Genomic DNA, 15,689 nt, shown 5'->3' with positions numbered 1-15,689 from the left:
ATCTCATAGTTTCATGGGCACGTGTGACTGTATAGATTCAACTAACGAATGAAACCCTCCAATGCAAATATTTCAAATGAATCAAATATTTTATTATATAGTGATAAAATATATAGCACCCCACTATAATTCTTTAATTAATTATTTTATTGCCTTTATTTTCATGTTTACTGGGTAACGCTTTAAAATAATGGCCCAGTTAAGGTAATTAATGTTGAATTGCAGTGGAAATCCAATTGAATTACTTGTGACATTCACATTAATACTAAATGAGTTCACTGTGATTAATGCTGTTAAATAGATACCAGAGGAATTAATATTGATTAGGCAATTATTTTAAAGTGTTACTGTTTATTGCAATTTATACCAACTTCATTTTTTTTTTTTTTTTTAGTAAACCTTTCTTTATCGGCAGCCATGTAATCACCCAGGGAGCCTGAATTGGGAGCACAAAGTTGTGTTTTGTTTTGTTTTCTTGAATTTAAAATGGCAAAATGTGAAATCTCTTTTTATGTTACCCTCCTTAGTAGTGGTTCCCAACATCCTAAGGCTTTCAGCCATTTTTGAACCTTTGCCTCGAACTCATCCCAGATTGAGTGTGCCCCTACCTGCCATGTGGTGGTCAAGTTGTGCCTGTTCTCAGAACTGTCTCAGGTCCTATCACCTTCGTGATACCTTCATCTAACAACTCTGATAAACAGCATCTGTGCAGTACAAGAGCCAGAGCACTTCTACATCATTGGAGATTTAAGATATGATAATCTAATCACTGCTCACATTTTCACATGTACGTGTAAAAATATATCAAATATATCACAGAAATATTTTCACGAACATGAATATTCACATAGCATGGCATACTTACATACTAATTATTAGGTCTGTGATTACATTACGTGGGTACTTTTCTATCAGTCCTCTTAGTGGAAAATAATGATAATTATTTATGTGCTTATCATACATGTGAGTGGGACTTTTCATGAGAGTGTAGATTTATAAACAACATAAGCCCTCGCTCTTGATCTCTGAATGGAAAACTTGGAGGCCCAAAGCATATCTTTGTACTTTGTTTTGTGTGAATGTACATTAAGTAAGGTTCTCAGTTTCTTAGAAAAATCATTTTTTTCAGATATTTTGGAAAAGAAAATAAAATAAATTACTGAGAATGCGACTGTAAAAAAATGGGAAATTTTCATTCAGAAACAGTTGGTTCTTACATGATAGCAGAAATTCCTCTTTTTAGCAGTACTTGTGAGTGAATTCTCTGTATAGGATGAGATTAAAGAAATGTTGCTTCAACAGCAGAAGGAGAACATTTAGGAAGAGATCTACCTTCTGTATCAGTCAAGGTTCTCTAGAGAAACAAAACCAACTTTATAAAAGATATGTAGAGAGAGACAAAAAGAGAAAGAGAGATCAAGAGTGAGGAGATAGATACAGAAAAAGAGACAGAGAGACAGAGAGACAGAGATGATTCATTTTAAGGAATCATCTTCTCTTGTGAGAAGTCTTAAATTTTCCAAGGAACTTCTTTTTTTGTTCTTAAGACCTTCAACTGATTATATGAGGCCCACCTATATTACCAGCACAATGTCCTTTACTCAAAGTCAGTTGATTGTAGATCCTAACCATATCTCCAGATCTGCATTAAACTTTCACAGCAAAATGTTGATTAGTGTTTTATTGAACGATTGCATCCTGTAGCCCAGCCAAGTTCACACGTATAACTAACCAGTAAGATCCTTTATTCTTTTTTCTTTTCTTTCCTTCCTTTTTTCCCCCTTTATTTTCCTAATATAATTAATGCCCTTACGCCCTTTTTTCCAATTCCTTTTTTTATTTTTCTAAATCTCAGTCATGGCATCTTTGCTTTTTGTCAATTGGGGTATTTTTATTAGCACAGATAGAGTTATGTGTCTGTCTTTCTTAATACCCTCCTTTCTTCCTACATTAAGAAATAATATTTCTTGATATTTCTGTTGTAAGTAGTCTTATCAATCATTACAGTCACTAAAAAGAAAAGAGAAGCTACTCTTTAACTTCTACCTTTTTTTTTAAAGATTTTATTTATTTATTCATGAGACACACACACACACACAGAGGCAGAGACACAGGCAGAGGGAGAAGCAGGCTCCACGCAGGGAGCCCGACATGGGACTCGATCCCCGGTCTCCAGGATCACACCCTGGGCTGAAGGCAGCACTAAACCACTGAGCCACCCAGGCTGCCCTCTTTCTATCTTTAACATCATGAGAAGTACTGATGATAATAAAGGGTAGACAAAGTGATGAATCATTTGTATTAGAAACAAAATAAAAGATATCTGATATTATGAACATGAAAATAGTTTTTGATGCCTAAGATAATTAATACCAACAATTAATTGCTTCCCTTTAAATCATATTTTGGGCCTTAGACATTTTCTAATAAAAGCGTGTGAGCAGAGCACTTTGCTTATTAAAATATATTCTCAGGTCATGCTTCAAATAAAGATTGATTTGCATTTTTTATTGATTCTCTTTTTCTCCCAGCTTTAATAGTTTTGCTGAAATTAAGTATGTTTCCCAACTGCAGAGAGTTGCTCTGAAAAATTTTGATATACTCTACTGTTCTCAAAGGAAAAAAATCCAATCATTCACACAAATGCTCTCTGTTTATGTCCATGTAAAATTCCTCAATCTAACTTCAAGAAATGCTTAATGTATTTCCATAGGTACCATGGTTTATTGCATTTTTCTAGCCAGGAGTATATTTAAACTGAGAGTACTTTGTCTTGTTGTCACAACAGAAAACTCTTATTTCCCTTGTCTTTGCATGATCGTGATGCAGTGAAGAAAAAGATTAGAAAAAAGAGTGCTGTAAGTGGCAAAACCCAAAAGGGAATGCCTCCTGGCCTCACACAATAAGAGAAATACCCACAGAAAAAGACCATTCAAAGATTACACTCAATTTCCGGCTAATCAAAATAACCAGCAATGGAATGTGGAGACATTTGTAATACATCTTTAGGATTTGGATTATGTCATAAGTAGTAGTTATAAAACATATAAAATCAATATCAGACTGGTCCACAAGAGAAAAATATTTACAACTTTTAAAAAAAGAATAAACTGAAGAACACTGAAGCAAATCTGCTCCCTTTGAAAGTAGGATTCTTATCTCCAAAGCATAACTGCTTTTGCTACAAATCTTATAATATCTTCCACGGCACATGTGCAATAACTGATCTTAAAAGATACATAGCATTATGTGGCTGAGTATCTCTGGAAAAAATCCAGCTCTTAAAGTTGAAATGTAGTTTGAGGCTTATCAGGTGATATTTATGGCATATCTTGTTAGAGGAGAATTATCATTGCTTCCATTAGTGATTAGTGCACCAGAAGCTAAACCTTTTATGCCTTAAAGAATTCATTCTGTTACCATTAGCTTATTATTATTTCATTCTTTTATTTTAGTATTATCAGTACACTGACTGCTTTCACTTCATCAAGTTAATGCACTAGCTGCTCTTGCTAAAATATCCCCCATTATTGCTTAGATTAGACTTTTCCCTAAAACAGCTTGGTGAGTGAGTGGAAAAGAAAGTTCCTCTTCATTCACTCACTACTCTTTTCTTAAAAATAAGTGAATGAGAATTTGCACCTCGTATTTATTTCTTGTGTAAGTAGGCAAAGCCAAGCTTTATACAATGTCTATAATATTGCTGATGCCACCTTTATCGCCTTTGCCAAATCCATTTTTTGGGTGGAGGTGAGGGGTTGCAGATCTTTGTGCCCCTTGTGTATAAAAGGTGGTCTCTGCCATCATGTGCAGTTCTTCGAGTTCCTTCACATACGTGGTAAGATTTGTATTCTTCAGACAAACTTGGCTTTCAGTCTCACTTGGAAAGACTTTGTTCTGGAGTATTTGATTTAGCTATTAATGATTTTTAGTCTTTAAAAATTGCATTATTAGAGTTAAATAGCCAGTCTGCACCCAGGGTGATAAGTACCATCATCCTCAAAACAACTATTGCATGAAATTTGTGATGTTGTGAATTCATCTTGTAGGAGGATATTATTACTGATATTTCCAGTCTATTATTTCTTTGGGTAGATGTAAAAAAATGGATTTTTAAATACTTACTTGTGCTTCATATATAGTGTAGCGATATTTTAAAAATATAACCCACTTTCTAAAAATGTACAGTTATTGACATGGATTATACATACTCCAATTTTTTCAAGTGGAATCCATTCTCGTGAACGTCGTTTATGACGGTCTACCGTGGTCTGGCCCCTGCCTCTACGTTATCTCTGCTCTTCCCTTCACTCCGTATCCCTTACTCTGCTGCTGTCTAGCCACGTGGAAGACAGCAGAAGTTCCAAGTCTCATGGTTTTCTTGGTCTCTGTGTGTATCGTTCTTTCTGCTGTTAGACTAGTTACACAAGGAAGACTGTAAGCATCTCAAGGATGAGATACCAAAAACTAGGGACAGCCAATCACAAACAGCCAGCTAAGTTTTCTCAAATAGGCAAGAGCTTAAGCTATAGCCAATCAAATAATTTCCTTGCTTGGCCTCCATGTCTTCACCCTAAAAGTCTTGCCCCCAGTTCCTGTCAGTGGAGCTCTGCTAACCACTTCCAGGTTTGGCACTGTCTGATTTGAGTCGATTTTTACTCAAACTTTAAAAATATTGAAAATGTTCCAGCTTATCTTTTAAAACTACCTCTGACATTCTTTTCTCTCTTCTTTGGCTGGTTAATTCCTTTTCATTCTTAGGAATAAGCATAGAAATAACTCCTCCGAAGAATGTTCTTTGTCCTCCCAAGACTGATTTTTATGTATCACCTCAATTTTCTCTGAGTACTTTGTATTCAGCTGTGTTATGACACTTATCACATGAAATTGGAACTCCCTGTTCTTGAGTTCTGTCCTTCTTGTTCAATACTCCATATTTAGCCCATGGCATATGACCTAGCATTGTAGATAGGAAATCATTATTGATTGAATGAATGAATGGGTTTTGCTTTACAGTGAAATATATGCCTTACATATGAGCAGATAGTGGTTTTTCTGCTCTATATTTATAATAAAAATAATGTCTTATTCTCATTTTTCATCCAGCTCTTTTATTTTGATGTGTTGTCTAAAAGTGTTTTGGAGCCATGACTGTGGGCGGTCTCTCTTTAGACTATGCTGACCACTGATTAAACAATGCACTTAATGAAATGTGTTCAGAAACACATAGCAATATTTTTGGAAAGGTTTTTCATCTCATCTTTTATCCAATTAATGAAGCATTTGTATCCATGAGTACCCCTGCTGTTAAGTGGTTAGCTTTCTCCTTTAGCTTTAATTAAGTGTCTTCAGTTAAAGGAGACCTTTTTTTTTATTATTTGTTTTTAATCACAAACAAGTGAAAAATATCCATATTCCCTTGAGGTATTTTCTCAAGTTTTCCAACTATATTTAAATGAAACAGGTAGTGGAAGCCTTGCTATCACTTTCGCAGATTTGACCTCTTGGAATATTTGCTGGGATATTTGGTCACGATTCATCTAGAACTCCCTAAATATAAAAGTAGAGGATTTTGCCTCAAAATATTTATTGCAGAACATGAAACTGCTATTCACCTTGTGTTGACCTAAATACCATTAGCAGAGGTGAATCTGTGAAAGAGGCGCTTCTAATTCGATGGAAAGCAATCTACAAAGAGTTTTATAAACAATTTCTGAGAGTAAGTTGCCTTGCGTTGCTTAGTTTCATATGTTTTCTGTTCTTTATAAACATGTGGATTCTATAGTTCTTTCTTTCAAGAAAAAAAAATTAAAATACTGTGTCATTGTCCTATTAGCAAACTCTGGAACTTTGTGATCCTTTCATAGAAGTGAAACAAAATGGACAATATCAAGTGTTAAAATGAACAGCATTGTCTATTTACTCTGCATCCTGACACTATTCAGGTAGAATGAAAAACTTGAATGTTGAATTTTAAGATCACTAACGATCATATGTGGTATTGAAATAATGAATTAGTTTTAGGTTTTTTTTTTTTTTAAATATATAGCTTTAAGTGAAATCATAATCAAGTTTTAATTATCTATTTCCCTTGGATGTGCCCAATGCATATTCAAATCATATAAAATTATACAACAAAATGTTTAAGACAAATTTGGCTATAACTTTAGATGAAAATAAATGAAAACTACCCAGATGTGGCTTCTAAATAGTCCATGTGTTCTCTGTTCTAGCAGTGCCAATATCGTTTAGGAATTTATAATAGCATATTCCTTAAATGAAATACTTCATGTTGTAAATCACTAATCTAAAATTCATTATTCTACACTCAGATGCATATTTGGATCATTTATGACTGATCTCTTCTGAGAAGCTGTTGTATATGTTGATAATCTGTGTACTTCAGATACCATTTTTATAATGTTCTCTTCTCTGCCAACTGTCTTGAAATATTGGTCTATGTTTGCTTTCTAGATTTTCTTAGTACTCTCTTTTCATTATCGCATCTAATTTTATGGGTTTTGTTCTTCATTTTGAACCTTTCTGGGTATTTGGACCCTTGGATCACCCATCTCCATGAACTTCTCCCTTGATTCAATAACACTTCTCTTAAAACAAAACAAAACAAAATACTATTCTTTCATGAGTTTCTTATTCTGCTTCACTGATATTTCTGTTCATGTTTTCCTGAATCATCAGGATTCCTAGAGGCTTTATTCTACTCTGTTCCACACACTTCCTCTCTTCTCATGGCTTCAGTTTCTTTCTACAACAGACGTATCCTCTACTGATGTCACTTTTTCAGTTTTTTTTTTCTTGTGAGTTATACAAATGAATTGCACATGCTTGCTTGTAATCTCCCTGTAAATTAGCATATTCTTATTATACCTCTTTTCCCTCTTTGTACCAAAAGATTCCTATCATCTTCACCAGTAAAATTACCAAACTATCTCCTCAGTCTCCCAGTTTAGAAACTTCCAAGTTGTTTCTTTCCATCTTCACTTTTACGATAAATTATTCATTTGGTCAATTAGTCTTTGTTGGTTATCCCCCCCCTTTTTTTTTTAATTTCCATTTACTCTTACATATTTTCATCTTTTGTCTATTGAACTATAGCTGCAGACTCTTAAATATTATACAAGTTACACAGGGATCCACTCCTCAGAGAATCCTCCTTGCTGTCATTAGCTATCTTTCTAAAATACTAGTTTGGTCATATGATCCAACTAGCCCTCCAAAAATATTCCCTAGTGCCATATCACCCACCCACCCCCAAATGTCCACACTGCATAGTGAGGGCTGATAAAACCTGGCTCCAATCTTCTGTTTCATATTTCTCTTCCCGTTACTTTAGTCATATAAAACTTCCTAAATTTCCTATATTTGTTATTCTTTTGTTCATTGCACTTCCTGAATCTGGAATTTAGTTACCTTCTTCATTGCTTATCACCTAATCTCTCATACAAACTCCTATGTGTCTGTTTTTAAGAAGCTTTCCTCAAACCTTATTCTCTCCTCTCCAGTTAATTTCTAAAGTCAGAATTAACCTTTCCTTTCTATGTATGAATGAAGCGTGTTTCTTAAGCCCCCCTTTTTAGATTTCATTTCATCTTGAGTTACACTATAGTGAACTGTTTACATGTCTGTCACCAGAACTAGATATTAATACTACTCATGTGTAAGCTTCACAGAACTTGGTGAATACATGAGCCAATTATCATGAAATATTCAAATTAGAATTACAAACATTTTTCTTCTTTGCTCCTTACTCCCTTCTTTACATCACTGAATTACACTATTCACTATTACATTTATCGTGAAATTCCAATGTGGCCTTCACAGTTACAAAACACACTTTAGAATAGTCCAGTCTCCTCTAACTATTTATAATAAAACCGTTTGGTTATTCTACAAGAGACCTCTAGAGAGAATTTCATGAGTTATTCATGGGTCTGAAAAACATGTGACTTTAAAGTCAATTGAATGAAAGGGTTGTAGATTCTGCTGACTTATTTCATTTGGACTAGACCACCGTTTAGTTGAATAAATCCACTGACCCATGCCAGCTGGCAGAAACAGGGCCTGAAAAATGTCAGACAGGTTGTCCAGGCTGTATCACCACTCTTGGATTCAGAAAAGAACTGACGTTTCAGAACAGCTTTAGTGTGCTGAACAGGAACTGACCCAGAGACTGTACCACAAAGACTTGGGGAGGCAAAAAAGCCCAGAGGGAAGCCGAGAACACTTGCCATGTTTGACGCCAATCTGAGAGCCATAACACTAATCTCAGAGTCCATGCTAATACTTATGAGTCATGAAGGTGTCATAGACTTAGACCTCTTCTCTCTATACATTACATTTTTGCCTGCAACCCTTAAAAGTTTGTTTTGTTATTTGTTAGCATTTAACAAACTGGTAATAGATAATTTAAAATCAATTAGTCATCACTAAAAAATTAGTGACAAAGCAAAACAACTTTTTCTAAAAAAATATCCCTCATGATTCTTTGGTTTGACATGAACCAGCTGTGTGATTATACTGGTTTATGTGAGACTCCAGTTATTAGGAGGCTGGTTTGGTGTATTCAACAGGGCTCAGTCTCATGACTGATGGTTGATGCCCACACTCTGTTTGGAGCTCACCTGGGAATATCAAGAAGAGTGCCTCAGTCCCCGGTCACGTGGCCTTCACACAGAATGAGGCCTTCTCACAACATGAGAAGGTTTCTAAGGTAAAGTGTTTTAAGAATGCCAAAACAGAATCTACAGATCTGGGACTCAGCCTCGAGTTAGACCATGTCATTTTTGCTTCGTTCTCTTGATCGAAGCAAGTTAGAGGGTGAATCCAGGTTCAGAGGGAAGGGGAATAGATTTTACCTCTTAATGAAAGAAAGGACAAAATTTTAAAACTGTCATTAGCCCACCATTTGTATATGGCAGAGAACTGTATACTGTGGGTACAGTTCAATGACAAAAAGTTAAAAGAAGAGTGAGAAGGAGAAGGAGAAGAAGGAAAAGAAGGAGGAAGCTTGGGACTACCAGCTAAACATTATAGACCAGTATTTTCAGAAGAGACTAAAATTATATAATATAAACATTTTGAGGGGAACGACATGACACTGCTGAATCACTGAACAGATTGTCAACTAAAATCATCTTGCTTTTTTTTATATATACATCTGTTGTCATAAGCACACTATACTTATTTTTATTTTTGAACGTATGTTGAATCAATAACTTGTGCTTCTTTCCAAAAATCATTTGATATGATTTTTCTGTTATAACCAATTGTTATTGAATTGATGTCGATATCTAGTAAGTGACATGAATATCTACTCACTAGCTGTAATATTTAATATACATCAACTTTATTAGCTATAATTGTAGAATGCATATTCTTTTTTAAAAGCTATAAATTTCAGACCATTGAAATATGAGTATATTTTCCAAAGACACCTAAACTGGAAAATGCAGAAAAGAACTGAACGTCATAATTTTAATTTCTACTTTATGTTACTTTTTAGTTATTATTATTATTATTTTATTGCTTTTTAAAATCTTAGGTTTAATCTAATTATTTACTTAAATAGACATTTTAGAGGTTAAAGGATAGGCCCACTTGAAATCACTTGTAAAATATGAGGAGTAAAAAAGATCTTTAAAAGACAATACATCACATTTTAGCATGACATTTCATCATTTGAAATTCCTTTAAAGCACAAATTTTGATTTTGATTTAAATTCTACTTTGTATTTCTGAGTCTTTGAATTAATGAGGAAACTGAAATCACAAGGACATTTGCCAACCTGTGAAAAGACTTCTTAGTTCCCTACAGGATAGGTCTAAGGAAACTTACATCCTATGAGGTCAGCTGACAAGGAGTAGCAGCTTTCTCCCTATTCCTTTTCATATCTTTTCATCACAAAAATGGTGAGCTAATGACAGTTTTCATCACAAACTTTTCATATCTTTTCATCACAAACTTTTCATATCTTTTCTAAATGGTTCTTATAGTTCTGGATTTAAATGAACATTAGAGCTGTGTTAATTCTTGCAATACCATTGGCTATTCAATGTGGAGGGATATCAATTTCTAAGTGGTTCAAATTCTTTAATGCTATTTTAGACCTACATATTATTGTTAATGTAATGGAGTACACAGATTTATAATAAATGTCAATTTTCTGAAGTAGATGAAAATAAAATTGGGATTTTGAAGAAAATTTCTTTGGAAGATTTAGCTCATATGCATTAATTCTTAGGTAAAGAATAACCTTAGTAAAATCAAGTGAATGAAAGAGTCTCATAAAATAATGTGGAATCAATTGCAGTTTTGGACTATTTCCTTATTTAAAACCAACCAAGTGGTAGAAATAATGACAGTCCCAAAATATACTGTGCTCTTACATGCTTTTGTGATTCAAACAAAATTCAATTCAATTCAATTTCACTTTCCTTTGCACATGTGTGTATTTGTGTGTGTGTGTGTGTGTGTGTGTGTGTATGGGTGCATGTGTCTGTTTATAACTTTAAGGATAGATGGTAGAGGAGAGATAGATCGATAAACAAATTTATTCTTTAAATTGTCATATCCTGTTTGAATTCTCAATAATTTTAGTAACCCAACATAACATTTAAAAGCACTTTAGTCTGTGTGAGCTATTATAAATCATTCTAGTGGAATCCTTAATGGTAAACTATCGGGGCTATTTGGCACAAAAGTTCGGCATTATTCAAAACAGGGGAAAGTTAGATTTTATGACTATTATGACTGGCTTTGAGCAGTGAAAAATTAAATTTAATTAGTATTACAAAAATACAATCCTTGTGGTTTACCTTGGCTTGTCTATATGGCAAAACATCTGAGTCAATTAGGTTGAGTTTGGCAGATACACACATGCCACAAAACAGTATATGAAAGCATTCTATGCCCTATTCACTTGATCTAGTTAGATATAACTAAAATTCTCACATAAAAATACACTCAAATCAAACCTAAAATACTTTAAAGTGTATAACTATGACCACACTTTTTTCTTACAAATAAGATTCTGTTTGCCCTATATTCTGCTATTCTAAACTAAACAGGATCCCTACAATATCCACCCCTGCATCTTTTGCTTTCATGGAAAGATCCTGTACCTACATTGTTTTCCATTCACAAAATCTGAATTTTCAACTGTCTTGTTTTGGAATCTCCCTCTTCCTTTGTCAACAATAAACTCTAGTTGTTGGGCAATTCATACCATTTCAATAAATGCTCGGGGGTGCCAAAAAGTTATTTTGTTAAGTTCTAGTGTGTGTTAGATTCCTCAATGAACCAAAGCAACTAGTTAATTTTCACCTTATATCTAATCAAATATATGGAAAGAAAATATTCAAACTAGTAATTTCAGTAGAATAGATTTTTATAAATAACTGATCAAAATCCCTGTAATACATAACAGTAGTATGCAAATCATCATGTGTCTAGAACCAATGGAATTGATTGACAGATGCTATGCATTTTCCAATATTGAAGAAATCCTCATTTACACACTGTCAAAAGAAGACAGCAGACAAAATGGAGCCACTTATGCTAAGTCCCAAGTGCACAAATCAAGACTTAATACCTAACCTAATTGCAGTTTAAGCATCTCTCAAAATGTAACCATTAACTAGAACTACCAGGTCAGCACTAGTGAGGAAATCTTCCCAACATATCTCTTGTGGCTTAGAAGGAGGTGCTTGCATGAAACAACACATTTTTCGCTAATAAACTTCTTTTTCCCACCCCTTTCTGTCTTTAAAAACTTACCTTGTCTACAGCTCTTTGGAGCTCTTTTCTATTTGTTAGATAGGACACTGCTCCATTCGTGAATTGCTGAGTAAAGCTAATTAGATCTTCAAATTTACTTAGTTGATTTAAAAAAAAAAAAACACATTATACACATGCATACAGCTTTAAGTTTTTTTTTGTCTGATAGGCAGAGAAGTATTCTTGTAAAAAAAGGTAAACATTATATAAATATGTGACTACCTCCAAGTACCTTAAATCTGTCATCTTGTAGGAAAAAAGTCTTCAATATTTTGAGTTCTATTTAATTTTCCTTCAGTCATGTAATTTAGGTTGATATACCCAGAATCAGCCTATTCATTGCTATTCACTAAAGGTACAATACAACTTCAAGAAATGTGTTTTTAGAACTTTGACTTAGCAATACCTTCACCACTTGACATAGCAAAAGAGAGAGAAAAAAAATCTCTAAACATGTTTCCACTGAAAAAACTGTTTTGCAGCTACTTCTAGATTTATATGCAATTCAATAGCCCAATAGTAAGACATTAAAGGCACATGAAATAGTTTCCAACTTGATTTTTAAAAAAAAATATCCAATGATTTTTTTAACTATCTTTATTATATAGTCCTAACTAGCATTTTTTATTTATATAGGACTTAGAGAACAGACTGTTTTGTGCATTGGATTAAATTAACTAAATAAAGAATTTTAAGACATTTTAACTCCAGTGTTAAAATGTTACATAAGCATGTCTTTTTTTTTTCCCCCACCATTATGCAATCACAAAGACTTCTTTTTACCAAACCTAATTCTGAGCTGGACCAAGGATTCCAGTTAATTTTGGTTTATTTGAATGGACTCAAACTGGACGTGTTCCGATGGGCTGTTATCCTGTAGCAGAGTCTAAGAGTGACTGAGAGGAAAGGTCAAGTAAATAGAATGTACAGCAAGTGAGCAGGTCCTTAGAAGGCAGTGGCCTGAGGACTGGAGCTGGGAATCCTGAGGGTTTGCTAAAGACAAGAAGCAATGTTATATTCTGAACTTTGAATGTTCTGTGGCAACGAATGGATGATACCCTGAGAAATCACACTGAGGTCAGAAATAGGCAATGCAAACAAATCAGAACATAGAGGGAAAAAGCCAAGTGAATTGGTGACCCTCGGGGAGAAAAAAAATCTCCCTTCTCAGGGTCTCTGACTGGGCCTAAGAATTAAACTGAAGCAAAACAGATTAACAGGAGAAAAACATACATATTTGGTGACATTTTTACAAGGGAATTACCACAAAAGAACAAAGACCCAAACAAGTGACCAGAACAGAAATTTATACCATTTGGATAAACAAAGATAAAGGGGTTTGGCCTGAGGCAGTCAACTGCAGGGAACAGAGTAGGAAGGTAAAGGATTAGTTTAATGAGGTCCCTTTGTACAGATTTCTCAGGTTCAATCCCCTGTCTCCATTAAAACAATGTCTTCTGTCCTCAGGGTATAGGAAGGGCACCTCCCCTCAGAGTTTTTTATCCTGCTTCCAGGATGAAAAAGGAAGATCAGAATGTCCTTCTTGTACCTGCTATTTCTAAATAGCCCCTAACTCAAAAATAATCAATATGCCAAAGCAGCCTATTTGGGATGACATATTCTGAACTCCTTTACTACTTGATTTCCATTTTCAGGGTTTTCAGACCAACTGAATGTCATCAGCTAGAAATGTCTAGCTTGCAAGGTTCTAATATTTAAACAGAGTTAACAAAGGAAGATAAGAATATGAGACAGCCAGCTGAGTAGAAGTTGTTGCCTTCCCACCTAATTAGACAGCCTTGGAAAAATGCACTCCCAACTTCCACGTGCTCCTCTCTGAAGGGCTGGGATCTGCAGTCCTCTTCAGAGGACTGTCCTTTTGGTGCTTAAGCCACTTCTCCCAGAGAGGAAAATACCTAGGGGTTTCAGTTCCCACAGGGCATATAGCAGCCAATGAGGTACTGGTGTCATAGTTAAGGGCCCAGCTGCCTTACCCTGACATAGGACAAACTGCAAAGTAATTTATACTCCAGCAATCTCAGCACCTGCAATTTCACCTTGCTTGCTTTCTTGGCCTTAAGCTATTCCGTTAGCTCTACTCCGGTTCTGTTTTCTCCTGAGAACACTTGTACACAAATTCCGCTCTCGGTGTTCTCTTCTGGGGAAACCAGACTAAACCACCTGCAAAACAATCAGGACTATACCAGCAACTCGATTTGAATTATAGCCATGATCCAAGGACAAATGTTAACCGCTCACTATGCTGATGATGCTCACTATACAGTTAGAGCTTCTGTTAGGTGTGGGTAGGTTTTTCACAAAGCATAGTCTGAGGATCACCTGCGTCAGAATCATTTTGGATGACAGTTAACGTGCAGGTTTTTAGGCTTTGCCACATGTCTATTGGATTAGAGTCACTGAGGCTGGGACGAGGAAGCCAGTATTTTTAAAGAAAGCCTCTAGGTGATGCTTATGTACAAAAAAGTTTAAGAAACTCTGTTCTAAGTCATGTATGAAAAGCAGGTTTATTTCCTAGCTCCCAGATGGTCGGAGCTGCTATTTGTGGCATAGTCTAGGCTGGCTATAACAGAGAAACCAGACAGATCTGACGTTATCTGAAAGTATACACACTGTCTGCCAGGAATGAGTCAATTTCTTAGAGATAATAAACTCATTTAAGACTCTTTTTAAGGATGAGAAATCCAAGATCTAGAGAGGTTAAGTGATTTGCCCAATAACATGAAAAGGCCATCTTCAGATGGAGCTAAAGCCCAGCTATCCTAATTCCCAAACCTTTGTGCTCCTCTCCTCCAGCTACCTCCTGTGTATATTTACATATAAATATACTAGCACTCCCAAATTAAAGCAAAATAATAATAAAGATAACAACCACCATGATGTCTGCAATCAGGTAAAGTTTGGCTAGGAATGTTTTCATGCATGTACATACGCATGTACACACACACACATATTGCTTCACTGGGAAAAGATGATTTGTTTCATGCATAGTTCTCAACTTTCACTATACCACATCTGTCCTATAAGGTTGATTCTGATCTCTGCAGAAGCTAGACACAGAGCAAGCTCCATATAGAAATATTTTCATATACATGTGACTTTGCCTAGAATATTCTAGTATATTCTTTGTCTAAAATATCTAGTGGCTTAAACTAACAATATAGTTATCAAAATTATATACAAACAAAATATCAAACACTTGGCATCATATAAATAAAGCAAGTATTGGTTACTTGTTCACTGTTTAACCAGTTGATTTGTTGTCATGTGGACAGAGTATTCGTGTTTATACAGTTGCCTATATGACTACATTCCAATCATAAACACAAATGTTTTGGGATTTTCTTTTGTTTTTGAATGCCAGTGCTTTGATCTCTCATTAATGCATATCAAGTGTTAAGGGCAAAATTTTAAATCTGCACATTTTTAAAATTTCAATCTTTTAAGCTAGGGGAAAAATGAAAAATCAAAATGAAACAAAACAAAATTGATTTGTTTTTCTTTTTTTTAATAAGTTTATTTTTTATTGGTGTTCAATTTACCAACATACAGAATAACACCCAGTGCTCATCCCGTCAAGTGCCCCCCTCGGTGCCCGTCACCCATTCACCCCCACCCCCTGCCCTATTCCCCTTCCACCACCCCTAGTTTGTTTCCCAGAGTTAGGAGTCTTTATGTTCTGTCTCCCTTTCTGATATTTCCCACATATACTTCTCCCTTCCCTTATATTCCCTTTCACTATTATTTGTTTTACTTATTGGTTTTGCAATACATTCACTGGACTTACTTGGGAAAAGTAAACTGGCTAGTATTATCATTACAATATAATTACAGTTTTATTTATTGTAAAGTTAGCATTTACAATGGTAATATT

This window comes from Vulpes lagopus, chromosome 3 (assembly GCF_018345385.1).
Source record: "Vulpes lagopus strain Blue_001 chromosome 3, ASM1834538v1, whole genome shotgun sequence".
Taxonomy (NCBI): domain Eukaryota; kingdom Metazoa; phylum Chordata; class Mammalia; order Carnivora; family Canidae; genus Vulpes; species Vulpes lagopus.
This window is presented reverse-complemented; position numbering follows the sequence as displayed.